At 53.1% G+C, this 15,086-nt stretch overlaps 1 protein-coding gene across 3 annotated transcripts in view; it reads right to left on the reverse strand.

Annotated features, from left to right (window-relative positions):
* The window catches only part of LOC146808613 (NACHT, LRR and PYD domains-containing protein 3-like), an 879,818-nt gene that overhangs the window by 508,662 nt on the left and 356,070 nt on the right, over positions 1 to 15,086 (reverse strand). The gene's annotated exons all lie outside the window — the stretch shown is intronic.

Consider the following 15,086-nt stretch of genomic DNA (forward strand, 5'->3'; position numbering starts at 1 on the left):
CCATAGATGCATGCATTGTAACGGTTGCGGTGTAAACGCTGTTTCCCAAAATAAATGCTTGCTATTTAAAAAACATCATTAGTGAAACAGCTACATATCTGAATGATTTAAAAAAAAAAATTGTAATGCTTAATTATGGCACACTAAAAACAATATACCATTGCAATGCCTGCCGAGGCCTGACCTATTGACCCTGCCTGTGCCTTTTCCTTTTCTTTTAAGCACTGCATGGGAGGGCAAATAATTCAAATCATTCCTATTTTTGATGAGGGCCCGGGTCTAGTCCTGATACATTAAACTCCAAGCACGATATGATGCTGTACCAGGACTTGGTTGAGTTGTCCTTCTTCTATGTTTATCTTTGCAGCCTCATGATGAAGGGAACCATTGGCAGTCGTGCTTATTCCTCTTTGAAGGAATCACCGAGAGTGATCATAGGTCACGTAACTAGAGAATTTACAATGATGCCTCCTGTCCTATCTGCTAATCTCAGCAGCTCTGCTGTCTAAGCACACCGTGATCCTCAGCAGCTCTGCTGTCTAAGCACACTGTGAATCTAAGCAGCTCAGCAGTCTCAGCAGACCATGAACCTCAGCAGGTGAGCTGTCTAACCACACCATGAACCTCAGCAGCTCTGCTTCCTAAGCACCGAGTGAACCTCAGCAGCTCTGCTGTCTAAGCACACTGTGAACCTCAGCAGCTCTACTGTCTAAGCACACCGTGAACCTCAGGAGCTCTGCTGTCTAAGCATACTGTGAACCTCAGCAGCAGTGCTATCTAAGCACACCGTGATCCTCAGCAGCTCTGCTGTCTAAGCACACCGTGTATCTAAGCAGCTCTGCAGTCTAAGCACACCATAAACCTCAACAGCTCTGCTGCCTAAGCACACCGTGAACCTCAGCAGCTCTGCTGTCTAAGCACACCATAAACCTCAGCAGCTCTGCTGTCTAAGCACACAGTGAACCTCAGCAGCTCTGCTGTCTAAGCACACAGTGAACCTCAGCAGCTATGCTGTCTAAGCACACCGTGAACCTCAGCAGCTCTGCTGTCTAAGCACACCGTGAACCTCAGCAGCTCTGCTGTCTAAGCACACAGTGAACCTCAGCAGCTCTGCTGTCTAAGCACACTGTGAACCTCAGCAGCTCTGCTGTCTAAGCACACCATGAACCTCAGCAGCTCTGCTGTCTAAGCACACCGTGAACCTCAGCAGCTCTGCTGTCTAAGCACACCGTGAACCTCAGCAAAACTGCTATCTAAGCGCATTGTGAACATCAGCAGTTCTGCTGTCTAAGCATACTATGAACCTCAGCAGCTCTGCTGTCTAATCACACCGTGAGCCTCAGCAGCGGTGCTGTCTCAGCAGACCCTGAATCTGATTTTAAGCAGCTCTGCTGGTTAGGTACACCATGAACGTCAGCAGCTTTGCTGGTTAGGCACACCAGGAACGTCAGCAGCTCTGCAGTCTAAGCACACCTGAACCTCAGCAGCACTGCTGTCAAAGCACACCGTGAACCTCAGTAGCTCTGCTGTCCAAGCACACCTGAACCTCAGCAGCGCTGCTGTCCAAGCACACTGTGAAACTCAGCAGCTCTGCTGTCTAAGCACACCTTGAACCTCAGCAGCTCTGCTGTCTAAGCACAGAGTGAACCTCAGCAGCTCTGCAGTCTAATCACACCATGAACCTCAACAGCTCTGCTGCCTAAGCACACAGTGAACCTCAGCAGCTATGCAGTCTAAGCACACCATGAACCTCAGAGGCTCTGCAGTCTAAGCACACCGTGAACCTCAGCAGCTCTGCAGTCTAAGCACACTGTGAATCTCAGCAGCACTGCTGTCTAAGCACACCGTGAACCTCAGCAGTTCTGCTGTCTTAGCACACTGTGAACCTCAGCCTGTTCTGCTGTCTTAGCACACTGTGAACCTTAGCAGTGCTGCTGTCAAAGCACACTGTGAACCTCAGCAGCTCTGCTGTCTAAGAACACCGTGAACCTCAGCAGCTCTGCTGTTCTGCTGCCTAAGCGCACCATGAACCTCAGCAGCACTGTAGTCTAAGACCACAACGAACCTCAGCAGCTCTGCTGTCTAAGCACACTTTGAACCTCAGCAGCTGTGCTGTCTAAGCACATTGTGAACCTCAGCAGCTCTACAGTCTAAGCACACCGTGAACCTCAGCAGCTCTGCTGTCTAAGCACACTGTGAACCTCAGCAGCTCTGCTCTCTAAGCACACCGTGAACATCAGTGTTGGACTTGGCCCTTTTTGCAAGGTCATCCCTAAACTTTTTGCCTTCCTCCGGTATTTTTTCTGACCTGGTGTTGGCTGTTTTATGACTCTGGACACCTTACCACTGCTGACCAGTGCTAAGGTGCATATGCTCTCCCTATGGTAAAATGTATGTGAATTGATATTCAGGATTGGTTTATTGGATTTACTGTCAGTCCCCAGTAAAGTGCACCAGGAGTGCCAGGGCTTGTGAATGCCAATGCTGCTAGTGGGCCTGCAGCGCTGGTTGCGCCACCCACAGAAGCGGCCTTGTAAAATGTGTCTAGGGTCTGCCACCGCAGACCCTGCGTGCAGTCTGGGACTGTCGCGCTGACTGCGCAGGTGCCCCCACTTGCCAGTCCCTAAACCTTCCCTTACCTACATATTAGTCACCCCTCTGGTAGGCCCAAGGGCAGGGTGCATTGTAGGCATAAGGTAGGACATGCCCTGATGTGTGTGGCATGTCCTGGTAGTGAATTACAGCCCTTTTCGTTTTTCACTACTGAAGGCTACCTGCTCTCCATAGGCCAGTATGGGCTGCTGGAGTCACTACACGCTGTGACCCCAGTGGACTCAGAGAGCATGGTAGAATGTCAGGTTTAATATGCCTGAACTCAGAATAATAAAATACTTCTTGTAGTCAAGTTTATTTTAATATCCTGGGTTTGTAAATACTACTTTTAGAAAGTTAGTATTTACTGACCTGGCCATTTCAGTCCGCCTCTGCTGTGTGTGTGTGTTCTGCCTGGCAACAGTAAGGAGCAGGGTTGGGGAATCCCCAGAGACAGGTTGGCTGCCAGGTGGTGGGTAGAGAGATTACACCAGGATGGGTGGGAGGAGTACACCTTGACTCTTGAATAGACCTGTGCTCTGCCACCACAAAGCCGGCTCCGCCCCATGTGGAGCGGCTGATGTCTCTGCCCTGCTGCTGAAAGGAAAGAGCAGAGTCACCATAACAAAGTGCTCCAGAACTGGACTGAGCCAGGCCCAGGCCCCCTGGCGCTAAAGAACAAAAGAATCATGGTATAAAAGTAGGAGCCTGGCTCCTAAGAAATCAGAATCCTGTTTTACCACAAAGAACCTCTGCCCGACTAGAAGGAGAAGAAGACGCTGGAGGAGCTGGCCTGCTGCTTGCCTTGCTGAGAAAGGAGAGGAAGAGACAACTGAAAAGACTTTGCTGCTTTGTGCTTTAAGCATTCTCCAAGGGCTTGATCTGAGCTTGCCCCCTGAACTGAACCCCAGGACCAGTGGGTTCTCTGTGCTTTTGCTCGTCCTCCGATTCGAGCCGTGTGTGCATCCCGCTGGAAAGAGACTGCGCCCCTCATCGCCCCTCCTAGGGCCGTGACACTCAGGAGCTTGCCTGCCTCAACCCCGTGAGAGCCCCGCTCCGTCCTGAGCCGCTCTCTGTCCCCGGGCTAGGATGCCTGCACCCCTGTCACCGCCTGCCACTGGAGCGCGCTGAACGCGCTATCACCCCTCCCGCCGGAAACCGTCCGACGACTGTGATCTACGCCGGGTCATCAAGCTGCACTGACCGTGCCCTGTGACCCCGCTTCGCTATCCCCGGACATCTCAGGCCGCGCCGCCCCCGCTGTGGAGACCCCCCTGCACCGCCGTGCTGAGGGTCGCTGGCCGCGCCTGCCTACCTGCCCACACCCGCTGATCGAGGACCCAAGACCACTTCCCAAGCTGAGAGTCGCACCGACCTGTGCCGACTCTCCACATCACGAAAGAAGTTCCAGTATCGGGCTCGGGGCCCGCAACGCCTTATTTCCCCGTTCGCAGGAGCCGATCTCTGTAAGTACTGGAACCACAAGTAACATTTGCAAGAGACTACAAAGTATCCATTTGAAACTACGAACAAAGAACATTTGCCTGCTTTATAACCTGGTGGCATAGCGAAAACGTTATTGGTCTTGTGATAAGTCTGCTGAGAGATATATACCTATTTTTACATAACGAAGCGTATTTTTCTACATATCCAAGTCTGGTGTCCGTTTCTGGGGGGATTGATGTATTTACTGTATGTATGATTGTAAGTGCTTAACCAACAACGCCTGAGGAATCGCCTTGGCTGCTCACGCCACGCACCTAGAGGGTGAGCAAGGGTCATTCACGAGGGGTTATCCTGCGCCCTGACGTAGAGGAGAGGGTTCCTGCTTGACACAAGGGCAACCTTGCGCCAACCAGAGACCCCCAAGTCTAACATTGGTGGCAGCGGTGGGATTTCGGATTTGCATTTATAATTTGCATACAGTGAATTATTAATCACCAGATAGTGAGAGCAGACCAAGTAACGCAGCCACAGGTTTTCATTTTTGAACTTTGTTGAGACATCTGCCATTACTGCAACCATGCCTGGCTCACTCTCCGCTGGAAGAGCACTCTCTGTGATTTCTGGAATGGATGAGGTGGATTGGGAGGGACTGGAAGGCTACACGATAAAGCAATTGAAAGGCTACAGTGTAAAATTCAGAGTTCCCCATGCTGGATTCAAGAGGAGGAACCAGTACCTCAAGGCGTTGAGAGCCTGGAAGGAGTCAAGAGACCCACAGAATGCGGGGGACATCGTTCCACCCGACAACCTGGAGGCGCCCAGCAGAGTCCGGTCGCCAGAGGAGCTGGCAGACAGGGCAGCAGACAGGGCACATGCAATGGAGATGGCAAAGTTGGCAGGACAAATGGAAATGGAAAAGCAGAAGTTGGCCCTGGAGGCACAACAACGCCAAATGGATCATGATATAAGATTGAAGGAGTTGGAGCTGAAGGCGAAAAGTTTGGACACCGCTCCTTCTGGTGGCAGCACTCCACCGGTGCAGGTAGAGTCCAAGGTGTACATCCCCAAAGATGTAGTGAAGGAGTATTTTAGAAAGGATGACATAGGGCAGTGGTTTAGAGCCTATGACGTGGCCATGTCTTCACACCGGGTCCCTGAGAAAGACTGGGGAGCGGGGTTGTGGGGAAGGTTCCTTGCTGAAGGGCGTGACACACTGTTAGATTTATCCCTAGATCTCCAAGCCTCATACCCCCATATGAAGGAAGCTTTAATGACCAGGTATGGGTTAACTCCTGAGCTATATCGACAGAGGTTCAGGGAGACTAAGAAGATCCCTGAGAGTACGTATGTGGAGTATGTAACTTTTTTCTGCAGAGCACTGGATGGTTGGGTGAAGGGTAGCAAAGTGAATGATTATCAAGGGCTGCTTGATTTAATTGCATGGGAGCACTTGTCCAGTCAATGTTTTCCTGAGCTACGCCAGCACCTGATTGATAGCAAGCTGTCCAACCCGAGGAAGCTTGCTGAGGAGGCGGACCGCTGGCTCAGCACCAGGGTCCACAAGGGTCAAGTGGGAGACTCCGCCAAAGGTGGGCAGTGTCCCCAGCAGAAGAGTGGGGGGGGGACAGGGGTAAACAGAAGGGGTTCCAAAAAGGCCCCCAAAGTAATCCCCAAGGGAACCAGCAGAAGGGTTCTCAGCCTCCCCCACCCCCGCAGCAGAACGGGGCCCCGACAGGTAGACCTGTTCCAAAGGGGCCCTTCAATTGTTACAGGTGTGGTGACCCGGGTCACATTGCCTCTGATCCTAAGTGTCGCCTGTTTGGTAAGACCGCACCCACTGGTGCTCCACCCCGGCAAGTAGCTAATATTAACTTTGGGGAGGAGGTAGCAGTCCAGGAGGGTGGGGGTCCCGGGCAGATGACCCTAGTCTCGCTAGGAGACAGTGAGATGGTCCCTGAAACCTACTTACCCTCTAACACTAAGAAATATGGGCAAGTAGTGACCATCAATGGAAAGAAGGTTGAGGCTCTTAGAGATACAGGAGCCAGCGTGACCTCGGTGAGGCAACACCTGGTGTCTCAAGAGCAGATTGTACCCAATGCCTACTGTAGGGTTGTCAATGCTGACAACATAGAGAGTCGTTGTCCAATGGCTCAAGTTCCCTTTGAGTGGGGGGAGGTCTCTGGTACTCTACAAGTCGCTGTGAGAACTGATATGCCTGTAGACTGTCTGCTAGGGAACGACCTGGAGAGCTCCCCTTGGGAAAAGGTGGAGAAGACCACGCATCTGAGGATGGTGGGTCTGCCCGACTGGGCGTGCGTGACCACCCGGTCCATGGCAGCCAGTAGGGGTGTTGAGAGGGTCCTGGAGCCTGAGGGAGAGGTCCAGGAACCGGCCTTAGGGAGAAGGCGCAGGAGGCGCGGGAAACCGGCCCCCGAAGTTCCCACGGCCCAGGAGGAAGTAGACCCTGAGGGGGATGCTCTGGAGCCTACCGGGGAACAGATTGCCGAACTGGGAGACCTGCCTGAGCTGACCCATTGGCAGCAAGAAGGAGGTCCCTCCAGGGAGGAATTCTGCAGGGAGCAGAAAGAATGCCCTTCTCTCGTGGGTATGCGGCAACAGGCTGCAGACCAGGCCAATGGTGTTCAGGCCAAAACACACTACGTGTACTGGGAGAGTGACCTCCTGTATTCCGAGCCTAAGGCTGCTGAACCTGGGTCAGCCCGTGTGCTGGTGGTACCCCAGAAGTTCAGAACCTTCCTACTGGGGCTGGCTCATGATGTGCCTTTAGCAGGACATTTGGGGATGGACAAGACCTATGACAGGCTTGTCACCCACTTTTACTGGCCCCAAATGCACAAGAATTCAGATTCCTACTGTAGAACCTGTCAGACTTGCCAGGCAAGTGGTAAGAGCGGAGGGAAGCACAAGGCTCCTCTGCAGCCCTTCCCCGTGGTCGGTACGCCATTCCAGTGAGTGGGTATTGATATTGTGGGGCCTCTGGACCCCAAGACAGCCCTGGGCAACAGGTTCATCCTGGTCTTGGTGGACCATGCCACCCGGTACCCTGAAGCCATCCCTCTGAGGACAGTGACGGCCCCCGTGGTGGGACGAGCACTGATCAGAATTTTCTCCCGAGTGGGATTCCCTCTAGAGGTGGTGAGCGACAGGGGGACCAATTTCATATCCACATATATGAAATCCCTGTGGAAGGAGTGTGGGGTAACTTACAAGTTCACCACTCCTTACCACCCCCAAGGAAATGGGTTGGTTGAGAGATTCAACCGAACCCTCAAAGGCATGATCATGGGCCTGGACGGTCCAATGAGGCGTAAGTGGGACGTCCTCTTGCCATGCCTGCTCTTCGCTTACCGAGAGGTGCCACAGAAGTCTCTAGGGTTCAGCCCCTTTGAGCTTCTGTATGGTCATCCGGTAAGAGGACCTCTGAGTTTGGTAAAGGAAGGCTGGGAGCAATCTCCCAGGAAACCTCCCCAGAATGTATACAGTTACATGCTGGCCTTCCGAAACCAGACTAGGCGTTTCAGGCAACTTGCTGAGGCAAATCTGGAAGCCAGCCAGGAGGAGATGAAGCGGTGGTACGACCAGAATGCCACTCTGGTAGAGCTTCACCCTGGACAAAAGGTGTGGGTCTTGGCCCCAATGGAGCCTTGTGCACTTCAGGATAAGTGGACAGGTCCATTTGAGGTTGTGGAGCGCAAAAGTCCTATCACCTACTTGGTGGACATGCAGTCTCCCAGGAACCCTTTGAGGGTCCTACATGTTAACCGCCTTAAGCCCCACTTAGAGAGGACCGAAGTGGGCATGCTGCTGGCCACTGATGATGGAATGGAAGAGGAGACTGAGCCTCTTCCTGACCTCTTAGTAGCCTCTGAGAAAGATGGGTCAGTGGATGGAGTTAACCTCTCACCCACCCTGACGCCCGAACAACAGGAAGATTGCCGCCACTTGCTGGGGCAGTTTCCAGATAGGTTCTCCCTGGTTCCTGGTGTCACAGATTGGTGCGTCCATGATGTGGACACAGGAGACAGCTTACCTGTGAAGCACAAGGCTTGCAGGGTAACTGACAGGGTCAGAGCTTGCATCAAGGAGGAGGTCTCCAAGATGCTTGCGCTAGGGGTGGTTGAGTCCTCCAGCAGTCCTTGGTCCAGCCCCGTGGTCTTGGTCCCCAAAGCTGCTGCGCCGGGAGCCACACCTGAACTCCGGTTCTGTGTGGACTACAGAGGACTCAATTCAGTAACTAAGACTGACGCGCACCCCATCCCCAGAGCTGATGAGCTCATTGATCGGCTAGGGGCTGCCCGGTTCCTCAGCACGTTTGATTTAACGTCTGGGTACTGGCAGATCGCCTTGACCGATGGGGCAAAAGAGAGGTCAGCATTCTCTACACCAGATGGGCACTTCCAGTTCCGAGTCATGCCATTTGGGATGAAGAATGCCCCTGCCACCTTTCAGAGGTTGGTCAACCAGGTACTGGTTGGGCTGGATGCGTTCAGTGCCGCCTACCTGGATGACATCGCAGTGTTCAGTGCCACCTGGCCCGAACACCTGCGCCACCTCTGGGAAGTGTTGATGGCTCTGCGCCGAGCAGGCCTCACGATCAAGGCAAGCAAGTGCCAGATCGGGCAGGGTTCCGTGGTGTACTTGGGACACCAAGTGGGGAGTGGCAAGGTGGCACCCTTGCAACCCAAAATTGAGACCATCCTGGCTTGGGAACCCCCCAAGACGCAGACCGCAGTGAGGGCCTTCCTGGGGCTCACTGGGTACTACAGGAGGTTTGTCAAGGGCTATGGAACGATCGTTGCCCCCTTGACAGAGCTGACTTCCAAGAAGCAGCCCAGGAACGTGATCTGGACTGACACCTGTCAGAAAGCTTTCGACACCCTGAAGACTGCCATGTGCACGGCGCCCGTGCTCTTGGCCCCTGACTTCTCCAAGGAATTCCTAGTACAGACAGACGCTTCAGAGCATGGTGCAGGGGCTGTTCTCTCACAGATGACTGAGGAGGGCTGGGACCAACCCGTAGCCTTCATCAGTAGGAGGTTACTTCCACGGGAAAGTAGGTGGAGTGCAATTGAGCGAGAAGCATTTGCTGTGGTCTGGGCGCTGAAGAAGCTAAGACCCTACTTGTTTGGGTCTCACTTCCGGGTTCAGACGGACCACAGGCCCCTCAGATGGTTGATGCAAATGAAGGGTGAGAACCCGAAGCTGTTGAGGTGGTCCATCTCCCTACAGGGTATGGACTTTACGGTGGAACACCGTCCTGGTACAGATCACGCCAACGCTGACGGTCTGTCCAGGTATTTCCGCCTTAGTGACGAGGAACCCCCTGGGCAAGGGTAGTTCTCCCCACATTTCAGCTGGAGGGGACACGTGTTAGACCTGGCACCTTGGCGCGAGTTTCCCTTCCACTTTTTGATGGTGTGCCTCGATTGTTTTGCTGGTGTTGTCCGCTCAGGGCACTGCGCCACGGCTAATCCGTGCCGCAGTGCAAGTGCTCCCTAGGTAAAGTGTACCTGTAATTGATGTTCATGATTGGTTTATTGGATTCACTGTCAGTCCCCAGTAAAGTGCACCAGGGGTGCCAGGGCTTGTGAATGCCAATGCTGCTGGTGGGCTTGCAGCGCTGGTTGCGCCACCCACAGAAAGCGGCCTTGTAAAATGTGTCTAGGGTCTGCCACCGCAGACCCTGTGCGCGGTCTGGGACCGTCGCGCTGACTACGCAAGTGCCCCCACTTGCCAGTCCCTAAACCTTCCCTTACCTACATATTAGCCACCCCTCTGGTAGGCCCAAGGGCAGGGTGCATTGTAGGCATAAGGTAGGACATGCCCTGATGTGTGTGGCATGTCTTAGTAGTGAATTACAGCCATTTTCGTTTTTCACTATTGAAGGCTACCTGCTCTCCATAGGCCAGAATGGGCTGCTGGAGTCACTACATGCTGTGACCCCAGTGGACCCAGAGAGCATGGTAGAATGTCAAGTTTAGTATGCCTGAACTCAGAATAATAAAATACTTCTTGTAGTCAAGTTTATTTTAATATCCTGGGTTTGTAAATACTACTTTTAGAAAGTTAGTATTTACTGACCTGGCCATTTCAGTCCGCCTCTGCTGTGTGTGTGTGTTCTGCCTAGCAACAGTAAGGCGCAGGGTTGGGGAATCCCCAGAGACAGGTTGGCTGCCAGGTGGTGGGTAGAGAGGTGACACCAGGATGGGTGGGAGGAGTACACCTTGACTCTTGAATAGACCTGTGCTCTGCCACCACAAAGCCGGCACCGCCCCCTGTGGAGCGGCTGATGTCTCTGCCCTGCTGCTGAAAGGAAAGAGCAGAGTCACCATAACAAAGTGCTCCAGAGCTGGACTGAGCCAGGCCCAGGCCCCCTGGCGCTAAAGAACAAAAGAATCATGGCATAAAAGTAGGAGCCTGGCTCCTAAGAAATCAGAATCCTGTTTTACCACAAAGAACCTCTGCCCGACTAGAAGGAGAAGAAGACGCTGGAGGAGCTGGCCTGCTGCTTGCCTTGCTGAGAAAGGAGAGGAAGAGACTACTGAAAAGACTTTGCTACTTTGTGCTTTAAACATTCTCCAAGGGCTTGATCTGAGCTTGCCCCCTGAACTGAACCCCAGGACCAGTGGGTTCTCTGTGCTTTTGCTCGTCCTCCGATTCGAGCCGTGTGTGCATCCCGCTGGAAAGAGACTGCGCCCCTCATCGCCCCTCCTAGGGCCGTGACACTCAGGAGCTTGCCTGCCTCAACCCCGTGAGAGCCCCGCTCCGTCCGGAGCCGCTCTCTGTCCCCGGGCTAGGTTGCCTGCACCCCTGTCACCGCCTGCCACTGGAGCGTGCTGAACGCGCTATCACCCCTCCCGCTGGAAACCGTCCGACGACTGTGATCTACGCCGGGTCATCCATCTGCACTGACCGTGCCCTGTGACCCCGCTTCGCTATCCCCGGACATCTCAGGCCGCGCCGCCCCCGCTGTGGAGACCCCCCTGCACCGCCGTGCTGAGGGTCGCTGGCCGCGCCTGCCTACCTGCCCACACCCGCTGATCGAGGACCCAAGACCACTTCCCAAGCTGAGAGTCGCACCGACCTGTGCGGACTCTCCACATCACGAAAGAAGTTCCAGTATCGTGCTCGGGGCCCGCAACGCCTTATTTCCCCGTTCGCAGGAGCCGATCTCTGTAAGTACTGGAACCACAAGTAACATTTGCAAGAGACTACAAAGTATCCATTTGAAACTACGAACAAAGAACATTTGCCTGCTTTATAACCTGGTGGCATAGCGAAAACGTTATTAGTCTTGTGATAAGTCTGCTGAGAGATATATACCTATTTTTACATAAAGAAGCGTATTTTTCTACATATCCAAGTCTGGTGTCCGTTTCTGGGGGGATTGATGTATTTACTGTATGTATGATTGTAAGTGCTTAACCAACAACGCCTGAGGAATCGCCTTGGCTGCTCACGCCACGCACCTAGAGGGTGAGCAAGGGTCATTCACGAGGGGTTATCCTGCGCCCTGACGTAGAGGAGAGGGTTCCTGCTTGACACAAGGGCAACCTTGCGCCAACCAGAGACCCCCAAGTCTAACACTTGCGCCAACCAGAGATCCCCGACTCTAACGATCAGCAACTCTGCTGTCTAAGCACACTGTGAACCTCAGCAGCTCTGCTGTCTAAGCACACTGTGAACCTCAGCAGCTCTGCTAAGCACACAGTGAACCTCAGCAGCACTGCAGTCTAAACACACCATGAACTTCAGCAGCTCTGCTGTCTAAGAACACAATGAACCTCAGCAGCTCTGCTGTCTAAGTACACCATGAACCTCAGCAGCGCTGCTTTCTAAGCACACCATGAAACTAAGCAGGGCTGCTGTCCAAGCACACTGTGAACCTCAGCAGCTCTGCTTTCTATGAACACCGTGAATCTCAGCAGTGCTGCTTTCTATGCACACCGTGAATCTCAGCAGCACTGCTTTCTTTGCACACCGTGAATCTAAGCAGCGCTGCTGTCCAAGCACACCGTGAACCTCAGCAGCTCTGCTGTCTGAACACAGCCTGAACCTCAGCAGCTCTGCTGTCAAAGCATACCATGAACCTCAGTAGCTTTGATGTCTAAGCACACCGTGAACCTCAGCAGCTCTGCTGTCTTAGCACACCGTGAATCTCAGCAGCTCTGCTGTCCAAGCACACCATGAACCTCAGCAGCTCTGCTGTCCAAGCACACCGTGAACCTCAGAAGCTCTGCTTTCTAAGCACACCATGAACCTCAGCAGCTCTGCTGTCCAAGCACACAGTGAACCTCAGCAGCACTGCAGTCTAAACACATCATGAACCTCAGCAGCTCTGCTGTCTAAGAACACCATGAACCTCAGCAGCTCTGCTGTCTAAGTACACCATGAACCTCAGCAGCTCTGCTAAGTACACCATGAACCTCCGCAGCGCTGCTTTCTAAGCACACCATGAATCTAAGCATTGCTGCTATCCAAGCACACCGTGAACCTCAGCAGTGCTGCTTTCTATGAACACCGTGAATCTCAGCAGCGCTGCTTTCTATGCACACCGCGAATCTCAGCAGCTCTGCTGTCCAAGCACACCGTGACCCACAGCAGCGCTGCTTTCTAAGCACACCGTGAATCTAAGCTGCACTGCTGTCCAAGCACACCGTGAACCTCAGCAGCGGTGCTGTCTCAGCAGACCCTGAATCTCAGCAGCACTGCTATCTAAGCACAACCTGATTTTAAGCAGCTCTGCTGGTTAGGTACACCATGAATCTCAGCAGATCTGCTGGTTAGGCACACCATGAACGTCAGCAGCTTTGCTGGTTAGGCACACCAGGAACGTCAGCAGCTCTGATGTTCTAAGCACACCGGGAACCTCAGCAGCTCTGCTGTCTAAGCACACCATGAACTTCAACAGCTCTGCTGGTTAGGCACACCGTGAACCTCAGCAGCGCTGCAGTCTAAGCACACCTAAACCACAGCAGCACTGCTGTCAAAGCACACCGTGAACCTCAGCAGCACTGCTGTCAAAGCACACCGTGAACCTCAGCAGCTCTGCTGTCCAAGCACACCTGAACCTCAGCAGCTCTGCTGTCTAAGCACACCTTGAACCTCAGCAGCTCTGCTGTCTAAGCACAGAGTGAACCTCAGCAGCTCTGCAGTCTAAGCACACCATGAACCTCAACAGCTCTGCTGCCTAAGCACACAGTGAACCTCAGCAGCTATGCAGTCTAAGCACACCATGAACCTCAGAGGCTCTGCAATCTAAGCACACCATGAACCTCAGCAGCTCTGCAGTCTAAATACACCGTGAACCTCAGCAGCTCTAAAGTCTAAGCACACCGTGAACCTCAGCAGTTCTGCTGTCTTAGCACACTGTAAACCTTAGCAGTGCTGCTGTCAAAGCACACTGTGAACCTCAGCAGCTCTGTTGTCTAAGCACACAGTGAACCTCAGCAGCTCTGCTGTTCTGCTGCCTAAGCACACCATGAACCTCAGCAGCACTGTAGTCTAAGACCACAACGAACCTCAGCAGCTCTGCTGTCTAAGCACACTTTGAACCTCAGCAGCTGTGCTGTCTAAGCACATTGTGAACCTCAGCAGCTCTACAGTCTAAGCACACCGTGAACCTCAGCAGCTCTACTCTCTAAGCACACCGTGAACCTCAGCAGCTCCGCTGTCTAAGCACACCGTGAACCTCAGCAGCTCTGCTGTCTAAGCACACAGTGAACCTCAGTAGCACTGCAGTCTAAACACACCATGAACTTCAGCAGCTCTGCTGTCTAAGAACACCATGAACCTCAGCAGCTCTGCTGTCTAAGTACACCATGAACCTCAGCAGCGCTGCTTTCTAAGCACACCATGAATCTAAGCAGGGCTGCTGTTCAAGCACACTGTGAACCTCAGCAGCTCTGCTTTCTATGAACACCGTGAATCTCAGCAGTGCTGCTTTCTATGCACACCGTGAATCTCAGCAGCACTGCTTTCTATGCACACCGAGAACCTCAGCAGCTCTGCTGTCTGAACACAGCCTGAACCTCAGCAGCTCTGCTGTCTAAGTACACCATTAACTTCAGCAGCTCTGCTGTCTAAGCATACAGTGAACTTCAGCAGCTCTGCTATCTACGCACACCGTGAACCTCAGCAGCTCTGCTGTCTTAACACACCGTGAATCTCAGCAGCTCTGCTGTCCAAGCACACCATGAACCTCAGCAGCTCTGCTGTCCAAGCACACCGTGAACCTCAGAAGCTCTGCTTTCTAAGCACACCATGAACCTCAGCAGCACTGCAGTCTAAACACATCATGAACCTCAGCAGCTCTGCTGTCTAAGAACACCATGAACCTCAGCAGCTCTGCTGTCTAAGAACACCATGAACCTCAGCAGCTCTGCTAAGTACACCATGAACCTCTGCAGCGCTGCTTTCTAAGCACACCATGAATCTAAGCATTGCTGCTATCCAAGCACACCATGAACCTCAGCAGTGCCGCTTTCTATGATCACCGTGAATCTCAGCAGCGCTGCTTTCTATGCACACCGTGAATCTCAGCAGCTCTGCTGTCCAAGCACACCGTGACCCACAGCAGCGCTGCTTTCTAAGCACACCGTGAATCTAAGCTGCACTGCTGTCCAAGCACACCGTGAACCTCAGCAGCTCTGCTTTCTATGCACATGGTGAATCTCAGCAGCGCTGATTTCTATGCACACCGTGAATCTAAGCAGCTCTGCTTTCTATGCACACCGTGAATCTAAGCAGCTCTGCTTTCTAAGCACACCATGAATCTCAGCAGCACTGCTGTCTAAGCACACCGTGAACCTCAGCAGCTCTGCTGTCTAAGCACACCGTGAACCTCAGCAGCTCTGCTGTCTAAGCACACTGTGAACCTCAGCAGCTCTGCTGTCTAAGCACACTGTGAACCTCAGCAGCTCTGCTGTCTAAGCACACAGTGAACCTCAGCAGCACTGCAGTCTAAACACACCATGAACCTCAGCAGCTCTGCTGTCTAAGAACACCATGAACCTCAGCAGATC

The sequence above is a fragment of the Triturus cristatus genome, chromosome 8, assembly GCF_964204655.1.
Source record: "Triturus cristatus chromosome 8, aTriCri1.1, whole genome shotgun sequence".
Lineage (NCBI taxonomy): Eukaryota > Metazoa > Chordata > Amphibia > Caudata > Salamandridae > Triturus > Triturus cristatus.